The sequence below is a fragment of the Nicotiana attenuata genome, chromosome 5 (assembly GCF_001879085.1).
Source record: "Nicotiana attenuata strain UT chromosome 5, NIATTr2, whole genome shotgun sequence".
NCBI classification, from domain to species: domain Eukaryota; kingdom Viridiplantae; phylum Streptophyta; class Magnoliopsida; order Solanales; family Solanaceae; genus Nicotiana; species Nicotiana attenuata.
In genome coordinates this window covers 10,853,962-10,864,490 of record NC_031993.1, presented here as the reverse complement: position 1 = coordinate 10,864,490, position 10,529 = coordinate 10,853,962, and positions in this window count along the sequence as shown.

Below are 10,529 nucleotides of genomic sequence, written 5' to 3'. Positions count from 1 at the left end.
CAACATCCCCAGCAGCCACAGTGACAATCAACTAGCAGCTATCGTCTCTCAGCTAAGAAATTTTGTCACTCTTCACCTCTATTTTCGCACACTGCATAAGGCTACCTTTCTGCCTTCCGAGACTAAGCACTGTCTCCATCCTGCATCTCCTTGCATTGCATAAGGCTATCTTTCTGCCTTCCGAGACTAAGCACTGTCTCCATCCTGCATCTCCTTGCATTGCATAAGGCTACCTTTCTGCCTTCCGAGGTTAAGCACTACCTCCATCCTACCTTTCTGCCTTCCGAGGTTAAGCACTACCTCCATCCTGCATTCCCTTGCATTGCATAAGGCTACCTTTCTGCCTTCCGAGGTTAAGCACTACCTCCATCCTGCATTCCCTTGCATTGCATAAGGCTACCTTTCTGCCTTTCGAGGTTAAGCATTACCTCCATCCTGCATCCCTTTGCATTGTATAAGGCTACTTTTCTGCCTTCCGAGGTTAAGCACTACCTCCATCCTGCATTCCCTTGCATTGCACAAGGCTACCTTTCTGCCTTCCGAGGTTAAGCACTACCTCCATCCTGCATGGCTGAAATATCACCACCTCTTATTTGCATCGGCTGAAAGATCGCTAACTCTATTTAAATCTTTACATCGGCTGAAATACCACTATTTATGCTTTTCATCGGCTGAAATATCGCCAACTTCATCTAAATCTCTATATCGGCTGAAAGATCGCCAGTTTATATTTAATCATTGTCGGCTGAAAGATCGCCAACTCTATTTAAATCTTTACATCGGCTGAAATACCGCCATTTATGCTTTTCATCGGCTGAAATATCGCCAACTGCATTTAAATCTCTATATCGGCTGAAAGATCGCCAGTTTATATTTAATCATTGTCGGCTGAAATATCACCAACTTTATTTTAATCCTTGTCGGCTGAAATATCGCCATTTATATTTATGCCTTACATCGGCTGAAATATCGCCAAATCCTGCATTTCATGGGCTGAAATATCGCCAAATTGTCCAAAGGCGTCATTGTTCGGAGGCACCATTTTCATAGCCCGAGAACGCCATGCCATGGCCCGAGGATCCCGCTTTATATTCTGCACATCATTATTCGAAGGCAACATGGTTCGGAGGCACCATCATCATAGCCCAAGAACATCATTTCATAGCCTGCGAATCCTTTATTATGCGCTTCACGGCCCAGGACGTCATCCTAACCGTCCAAAGACAACATTCATGGTCCAACGGGAACTTGCATCACGTTTAAATTCTGCACGATATGCTTGTATTACTCAATTGCAGGTACATCAGCTAGCAACGGCCATTGCAGCAAGAGCGATCTCGCTCCGGTTCTCGCAGCCCATCAGTCCCTGACCATCCTTCCCAACCCAAATATTGCGTCCGTCCTTTTCAAAAACCTCCATCGGCATACTCCGTCGATGTATCCTGAACTACATATGACCTGATTCCTGTAAGACCAGGGATATATAGGCAGCTCAAAAACCAGAGCTCGGTCAAAACCTTTGTATGTCGTCTCTCTCGGTCAAAATTGGTCATCATATCTTTACCCGACAACTCTTTCATCCTTCCCGGGTAAAGAGGGGCAGCTGTTGATACCCAATTTTTCCCTATGTATTTATATATACTCAAAATATTCTCAAAATAGTATGTACATGCATATATAAGCATGCCCAAGAGTTTTGGTATTTTTCCCTTATTTTTTAAAGATCTTAAAATCAATTTGTTGTCTATTTTAATAGTACAAAATTCAATAATTATTCCCAAACTAGAATTTTTGGCCAATAATTTATTTCATTCTCATATTTACACTAAGATGTTATAAAAGTAATTTTTGCGTATTTTTATACATTTGTTTGGTATTTTTTTTTGCTAAATTGCTTACAATTGCAATTATGGCCTATTTTACAATTAACAGCATTTCATAATCATAGAATCACTTTTAGTATTTTTACGTTAATATTTATATGTTATTAATTAGTTCAGTACCGGTAATTTATTTTTAAATCATTTCTTACTATTTTTATAAAATAATAAAAGGGGAAAATTGGCTATTTAACAAACATCCCTTATTATTTCAATTATAGCCAATTTAGCCCCATCCCCATCAGATTTTTAATTAAACCCAAATGGCCCAATAACCCGTTTAAACCAGCCCGACCCAAGCCCCTTTGATCTGAACCGTTGATCTTTGAGATCAACGGCCTCAATTCGCCCTTCCTTAATTAAACCTAATGACTAACCCTAATTCCCTCATTTTCATTTCAGTAGCCGCCCCTGAACACCCTCCCCCTCTCAAACTCTCTCGAGTGTTCTTGAAACCCTAATCACCTTCCCCCCATTTTTGACCTCTAACTCACCAGAACCCATGGCCTCTCAGGCCATGGATGATCTATGCTCACCTCCTATCGCTCCTATGTGCTTGGCACTCGAAGGATCGAGGCTAGACCTCAAAGGTCTCCACCCAGACCTCCGCCGACTTGAGGTTCCCGGCCATCTCCGGCCTGGCTCCGGCACATCTTAGCCTCCTGAGCCTGTTTCCAGTCTCATCCGACTTAGATCGGACGTTTTCGAAGCCTTTCTCATTCTAGGGTTCATCTGAAAACCCTAACTATCGAGGTTCTTCTCCGGTTATCTCTAGATCTGTGTGTATTCATGCTTTATCTTGAGTTTTCAAGTGGTTTCCCCAATTTTTCTTTTTAAAATCTTACTCTCAAAGTCGCCTCTTTTCTGGTTTAGGGCTTTCCGAAAATGCTCCAGTGTTTTCCGACTTTTCTTCTTCCTTCCTTATGTGTGTTTTATATCCTTATGTGTTTTCATATATACATGTTCTTCTACCATGTTTTCTGTATTTTGTTCTTCTCTCTACTATCTTTTCACATGCTATGTTTATATGCTATGTCTCACATGCTATGTTCTGCTACTTGCCTTCCACTATGACTTGATATGATTCGTCTACTGCATTTTTCAACCATGTTCATTAAGTGTTCCTACTATGCCTGCTTAAGTGTATTTGCCTCTACTGTCTCTTCTACTCTCATTTGTGTTTCAAATTAATTCCCTTACTCTATTTTTTCCTCTGTATCTGCTTGTTTCTCTTCTTTGCATTTGGTTCAAGTCGAAAACCCTAGGATTTGGGATTTTTTGACGAGTGTGGTCTTGTATGTTTGGACTAGGGTTCCATTCGAGCCCTGGACTCTCTCAAATTCACTTTGGATCCACATAATAAGTTTGAATCCTTTTGTGTATGAACTCTTCTGATTAGCATGACAACCCTTTTATATGTGTTAAAATCTTTCTTCAAAAGGTTTTCCAATTTGTGTTCGAATCAGAATCGTTTTTTTTGGGGGGGGGGGGGATAATTGATTGCTACTGATTCTTCTTAAGTGAAGCCTCCCTTCACCTTTTTCTGACTTGGTTCATTCACATAAATGTTTTGACCCTTGATTGCTTGGCTGTCAACTGATTTCCTTTCCTTAATTTGCATGACCGTGTACTGTGAAAAGCCTTTTCTTAAATAACTATTATGTATTTACCCTTCTTGCATTACTTTGAAAAGTGTTTGAAATCAGAATCCCTTAATTAAAGGGAAACCTTGTGTGATTGATTTTCAAACTATTTTCTTACCTATTTCTGCTTCTCTTCTGCATTATAAATACATGACACGATTTTTAAACACACACACGATTTTTTAATCATCACAACTCTCTTCTAAAAGCTTACACTCTGGCTTCTTGATTGCAACTTGGCTTCCCTGAGTCTACTGCTTCTCCCTACTTGTTTGTTTCTGAAAACTGGTATGCCCTTTCATTTAAACTTTTGCCCCATCCCTATATGTTTATTCTATAGTTTCATTCTTCTGTGTGGTTTGCTGTTCATGCTTCATAGCTTATGCTGAGTATATGAATCCCTACCCTTAACCCCCTTTATGTTTTGAGTTGAAACCTTGGCCTGACAGTATCCCAATTACTGCCCAGGCCATGGTTTGACCTTCAATAGGTCCTGGACTCTCCAATGTTTGGCTAGTGGGCTGGTCAGGGGTGTGCCAGCATTTTATGTTGCTGGGCATGACCACCAGCCTACCTTGGCATCCCTTATATCCCTCTATTGCACTTACACTTGTTCCTAGACTCTAAGTTCTGCCCCCTCCAATGAGCCTTGCCTTGGGACCTTGATCTCCCTCTGAACTTGGATATTGGAGGGCTGGCCCTTCCACGCTGCACTTTAACTCAGTTCTGTAATGATATCTGGGTGTGAGCATTGCCTGGAGTTCTTGAAACTCCTTGGAACTTTGACACATCCCGGATAAGAGAAAGGCTTTGGAACCTGATCCTGGCAGTTGGCTCATATCATATTGTTAGACCTTGGGTTTGAATTAGGCTCCTTGGATGCAGCTTAAGAGTTCTGATTGTAATTTTATTTCCCGTTTTCGATTCATCTTGGTCTGTAATAAAATTTTGTAATAACCTCTGGGGTGATTAGTGAAAAGGGAAGGGTAACCATGCATGCAAAGGGATAGACATCATGCTCATAGGGAATTACCACACTTCTGTACTCATGTATCTTGCCTACAGCTTTGCACATTTGCATATCACATGTAGATACCATGTCTATAGGTTTATGCATCCACATAGATATCATGTCTTATAAGGTTCCTGCACTTCTCCACATAGATATCATGTCCATAGGGTTTCTGCACTTCTGCACATATAGATACCATGTCTATAGGTTTATGCATCCATATAGATACCATGTCTATAGGATGATCCATGTCTATAGGAATTTTGCATCTCCATATGGATACCACGCCTATAAGTAACCAGAAATCCACACTCTACGCATGCATTGGTCACTAGGCAAACCTATTTATAGGATTAAAAACTAACAGTATTCAGATACCATGCCTATAGGATTTCTGCGCTCCTGCTACGCCTATAAAAAGTGTTTAAATTAACGACGCTAGAAAGCATGCCTATAGGAACTATCAATCAAATCTGAATCACTCGTTTTAAGATTAGCACTAATTACAGAACTCGCACCATTCTGTTAAAACTGGCAACTTTCTTAATCAGTTTGTTTCTTTATTCCTGAAACCAGTAGATGACATGCCTATAGGTCATCACGTAGGCAAACAAGTATGTAGTTAATTAATTGCACCGGTCTTCGATAAGTTGCAGCCAGGCGAGCCTAATGCGAACTTCTTGCCTGAAAATATGTAATGAACCAGCCTGCCTAACGTTAAGCATAATTTCGACCTAATCAGTACATGTAAGACATGCTAAACTACATGATTTTCTGTGATTAAAGGAGGTTTATCTGAGCCTTAATTGTTTTGTGCTCCCATAACTGCTTTCATGTGTTTTGCTTGACGCCTTAGTATTTTAACCTTTTTAAACCTCTGAAAAGCCAAGCTTCTTCCCTTTAGGATTAGTAGTCCTAAAAGCCTCCAGGACTGATAGGTGGGACGGGTAATAGCATGCAATAAGTAAACGAGACTATTTCGCGCTTAATACCTTAACGGGGTGGGAAGGGTAGACATGGAGATGATGATCACATGATAACACTACGCGTACGATTGATTACCGGTGTTGTGTGGATGATCCATGTGATTTATAAACCTAGGACCCCTTTCCTTATACAACTTTGTTTAATATCAATAAAATCCTGTCTTTTCAACTACTCAAAACTCCTCCTTAATTTTACTGCATTATTCCTTTTCTTCAAATTTTCTTCTTTGTTTATTCAATGTATTGATTAATTTTCTGCGTTTTGTCCCCCTTTTAAACAAATTGTAGATCATCTAGACCTTGATCCCATATACTTGTCACGTATTTATTTGCAACCCTTATGTGTAAAATCCTTTGTGTATCTATTTGCATTAAAGTCACAACATAACATGGCCGGGAACCACACTAGTGGATCTTGAGGGGTGCCTAACACCTTCCCCTTGAGATAATTTCTAGACCTTACCTGAACTCTGGTTTTCCAACTCAAAAACCCTTAGTGTCCTAATGCACTCAATCACTAGGTGGCGACTCTTCAATTCCAAAAACCCAATTCCCCAACGGGAATAGAGTTGTCTTCCCGAATGTCGTAAACCCGATTTCACGAGAAAAAGGGGGCGTCGACAACACCTGGGAGTAATACAAATACTGAAGAACCTATTGAGCCACCTACTGAACCAACTCAAAATGCTGCTGAACCACCTATTGAGCCGCCTACTGAACCAACTCAAAATGCTGCTGAACCACCTATTGAGCCGCCTATTGAACCAACTTTGAATGATGCTGAACCAACTCACAATTCTTCTGAACCAACTGTAAATGCTGCTGATGGAGATGAACCGCCAGACCATAATGTTAATGAAGATGGAGTGCAATCAGATGTTGAGAGTATTGAATCAGAAGAAGATGTTCTTCCTGAAGAAGATGATTCAGATGTTGATGATGAATTAAGATCTTTAAGGGCTGAAAGGAGGAGCAAGAGGCAGGGTAAGCAGAGGAAAAAACCAATTGCAACAGATGAGATACCACTAGGAGAAGCAGGAATTGACAGAGGATTTGAGGATNCTCTCTTCTAAAAGCTTACACTCTTGCTTCTTGATTGCAACTTGGCTTCCCTGAGTCTACTTCTTCTCCCTACTTGCTTGTTTCTGAAAACTGGTATGCCCTTTCATATAAACTTTTGCCCCATCCCTATATGTTTATTCTATAGTTTCATTCTTCTGTGTTGTTTGCTGTTCATGCTTCGTAGCTTATGCTGAGCATTTTTCTTTCTTTGCTTCTGCTTTCATATGAATCCCTACCCCTAACCCCCTTTATGTGTTGAGTTGAAACCTTGGCCTAACAGTATCCCAATTACTGCCCAGGCCATGGTTTGACCTTCAATAGGTCCTGGACTCTCCAATGTTTGGCTAGTGGACTGGTCAGGGGTGTGCCAGCATTTTATGTTGCTGGGCATGACCACCAGCCTACCTTGGCATCCCTTATATCCCTCTATTGCACTTACACTTGTTCCTAGACTCTAAGTTTTGCCCCCTCCAATGAGCCTTGCCTTGGGACTTTGAGCTCCCTCTGAACTTGGACATTGGAGGGCTGGCCCTTCCACACTGCACTTTAACTCAGTTCTGTAATGATATCTGGGTGTGAGCATTGCCTGGAGTTCTTGAAACTCCTTGGAAGTTTGACACATCCCGGATAAGAGAAAGGCTTTGGAACCTGATCCTGGCAGTTGGCTCATATCATATTGTTAGACCTTGGGTTTGAATTAGGCTCCTTGGATGCAACTTAAGAGTTCTGATTGTAATTTTATTTCCCGTTTTCGATTCATCTTGGTCTGTAATAAAATTTTGTAATAACCTCTGGGGTGATTAGTGAAAAGGGAAGGGTAACCATGCATGCAAAGGGGTAGATATCATGCTCATAGGGAATTACCACACTTCTGTACTCATGTATCTTGCCTACAGCTTTGCACATTTGCATATCACATGTAGATACCATGTCTATAGGTTTATGCATCCACATAGATATCATGTCTATAAGGTTCCTGCACTTCTCCACATAGATATCATGTCCATAGGGTTTCTGCACTTCTGCACATATAGATACCATGTCTATAGGTTTATGCATCCATATAGATACCATGTCTATAGGAATTTTGCATCTCCATATGGATACCACGCCTATAAGTAACCAGAAATCCACACTCTACGCATGCATTGGTCACTAGGCAAACCAGTTTATAGGATTAAAAACTAACAGTATTCAGATACCATGCCTATAGGATTTCTGCGCTCTTGCTACGCTTGTAAAAAGTGTTTAAATTAACGACGCTAGAAAGCATGCCTATAGGAACTATCAATCAAATCTGAATCACTCGTTTTAAGATTAGCACTAATTACAGAACTCGCACCATTCTGTTAAAACTGGCGACTTTCTTAATCAGTTTGTTTCTTTATTTCTGAAACCAGTAGATGCCATGCCTATAGGTCATCACGTAGGCAAACAAGTATGTAGTTAATTAATTGCACTGGTCTTCGATAAGTTGCAGCCAGGCGAGCCTAATGAGAACTTCTTGCATGAAAATATGTAGTGAACCAGCCTGCCTAACGTTAAGCATAATTTCGACCTAATCAGTACATGTAAGACATGCTAAACTACATGATTTTCTGTGATTAAAGGGGGTTTATCTGAGCCTTAATTGTTTTGTGCTCCCATAACTGCTTTCATGTGTTTTGCTTGACGGCTTAGTATTTTAACCTTTTTAAACCTCTGAAAAGCCAAGCTTCCTCCCTTTAGGATTATTAGTCCTAAAAGCCTCCAGGACTGATAGGTGGGACGGGTAATAGCATGCAATAAGTAAACGAGACTATTTTGCGCTTAATACCTTAACGGGGTGGGAAGGGTAGACATGGAGATGATGATCACACGATAACACTACGCGTACCATTTATTACCGGTGTTGTGTGGATGATCCATGTGATTTATAAACCTAGGACCCCTTTCCTTATACAACTTTGTTTAATATCAATAAAATCCTGTCTTTTCAACTACTCAAAACTCCTCCTTAATTTTATTGCATTATTCCTTTTCTTCCAAATTTTTCTTCTTTGTTTATTCAATGTATTGATTCATTTTCTGCGTTTAGTCCCCCCTTTAAACAAATTGTAGATCATCTAGACCTTGATCCCACATACTTGTCACGTATCTATTTGCAACCCTTATGTGTAAAATCATTTGTGTATCTATTTGCATTAAAGTCACAACATAGCATGGCTGGGAACCACACTAGTGGATCTTGAGGGGTGCCTAACACCTTCCCCTTGAGATAATTTCTAGCCCTTACCCGAACTCTGGTTTTCCAACTCAAAAAACCTTAGTGTCCTAATGCACTTAATCATTAGGTGGCGACTCTTCAAATCCAAAAACCCAATTCCCAAATGGGAATAGAGTTGTCTTCCCAAATGTCGTAAACCCGATTTTGCGAGAAAAAGGGGGCGTCGACACCGGCAAATCAAAATAGCAGAAATAAACTTGGGGAAAACAGTTAATAGGGCATCGGGGCGTTAATTCTTAAGATGATTGGCCGGGTCGTCACATCCTCCTACACTTAAACATTCGTTCGTCCTCAAACGAGCATAGAGACATACCTAAAGTGAAGCTGCTCATGGCCCAAACTGCTGAGCGACGCGCTAGAGCTCAAAACGACCGGTCGGGTCGTTACATCCTCTCCCACTTAAACATATGTTCGTCCTCGAACGTGCTAAGAACTGTGTTGGAGTTGTCCAAAATCACTTTTTAACACCTCGAGCACCTACGCGTGCTACCACAACTCAGCTGGGTACCCTAGCTCGATCAATCTGAAGATATCCCTTTCCACTTAAGCAAATAAGCCTTAGAGCCCAATTCCTACATCCAGAACTCTCTGCCTGGCATGTTCCAACATACGCTCACCGTATCAATAACTACCTGCAGCGCCAAACATGACTGCATACCTTAGTTGAATTCACACCTTGCACCACTTCACTCACAGGACCACAATAACATTCTCTGATCAAATTAGTCGAAATCCCACGAATCTAATGCTCCCATTGCACCTCATGACCTACATAGGTCTTGCTCTAACTCTTACCATACCGCCAAGACGGAAGAGGTGTGTAGAAATTCATACCCAACTGCCGAATCAACAAATCATTGGATCTATACTCCTGATAAGAACCATCACCTCATTCTGAACCAAATAATGGTCTTAGCTCCTTAATATACTTCACATAATCAGATTGCACTGATCCTAAATCCAATGATCTCGTCTCACCCAGTATGAACCGCTCAGGCAATAAGCCACCCCGGACATGATCAAAAGTCTCATATGATGCCACAATGTGCCAATAGGCTATGAACTCGAACGTGACAAAAGGAAAACGAACTCTAGAAGGAACTACTCAACTCACACACTAATATGAACTTTCGTTAGAGAATAGGAAGCAAGGCTTACAAAAATAGCATATAGAAAACTGTACTCAATATCACACTGTTGCGGCGTGCAACTCGATCCAAATAGCATACCCATGGCGGCGTGCCACCCGATCCACACATAGAATTCACATAAGGAGATATACATCGAGCTAAACTACTCATTATAACAAAAATTCCGAATATCGGTCACAAGCACGCTAAGTGCATAATACCATCCCTGGGGAGACATATAGTGCCATAGGCTACAAAACTCAAACACAACTGAGGTGCGATGTACGATCTGAATCTCGAGAGCCATCCTGCTCATATAACATCATCTCTACGTGGAACCTCAACACATAAGAAATTCATTAAGCTGTCTTACAACTCATACGGCGCAATATATCATCACATGAAATAGCTGACGATGAAATAGTACCCTCGACTACTTGTCCAAAGGAGCGCATTGCTGAAATGAACACATCTGGCCTGATATAGAGCCCATATTCACATTTAGATCCATCCACATACCTCAAGATGATTCTGATCACACTGAACTAGG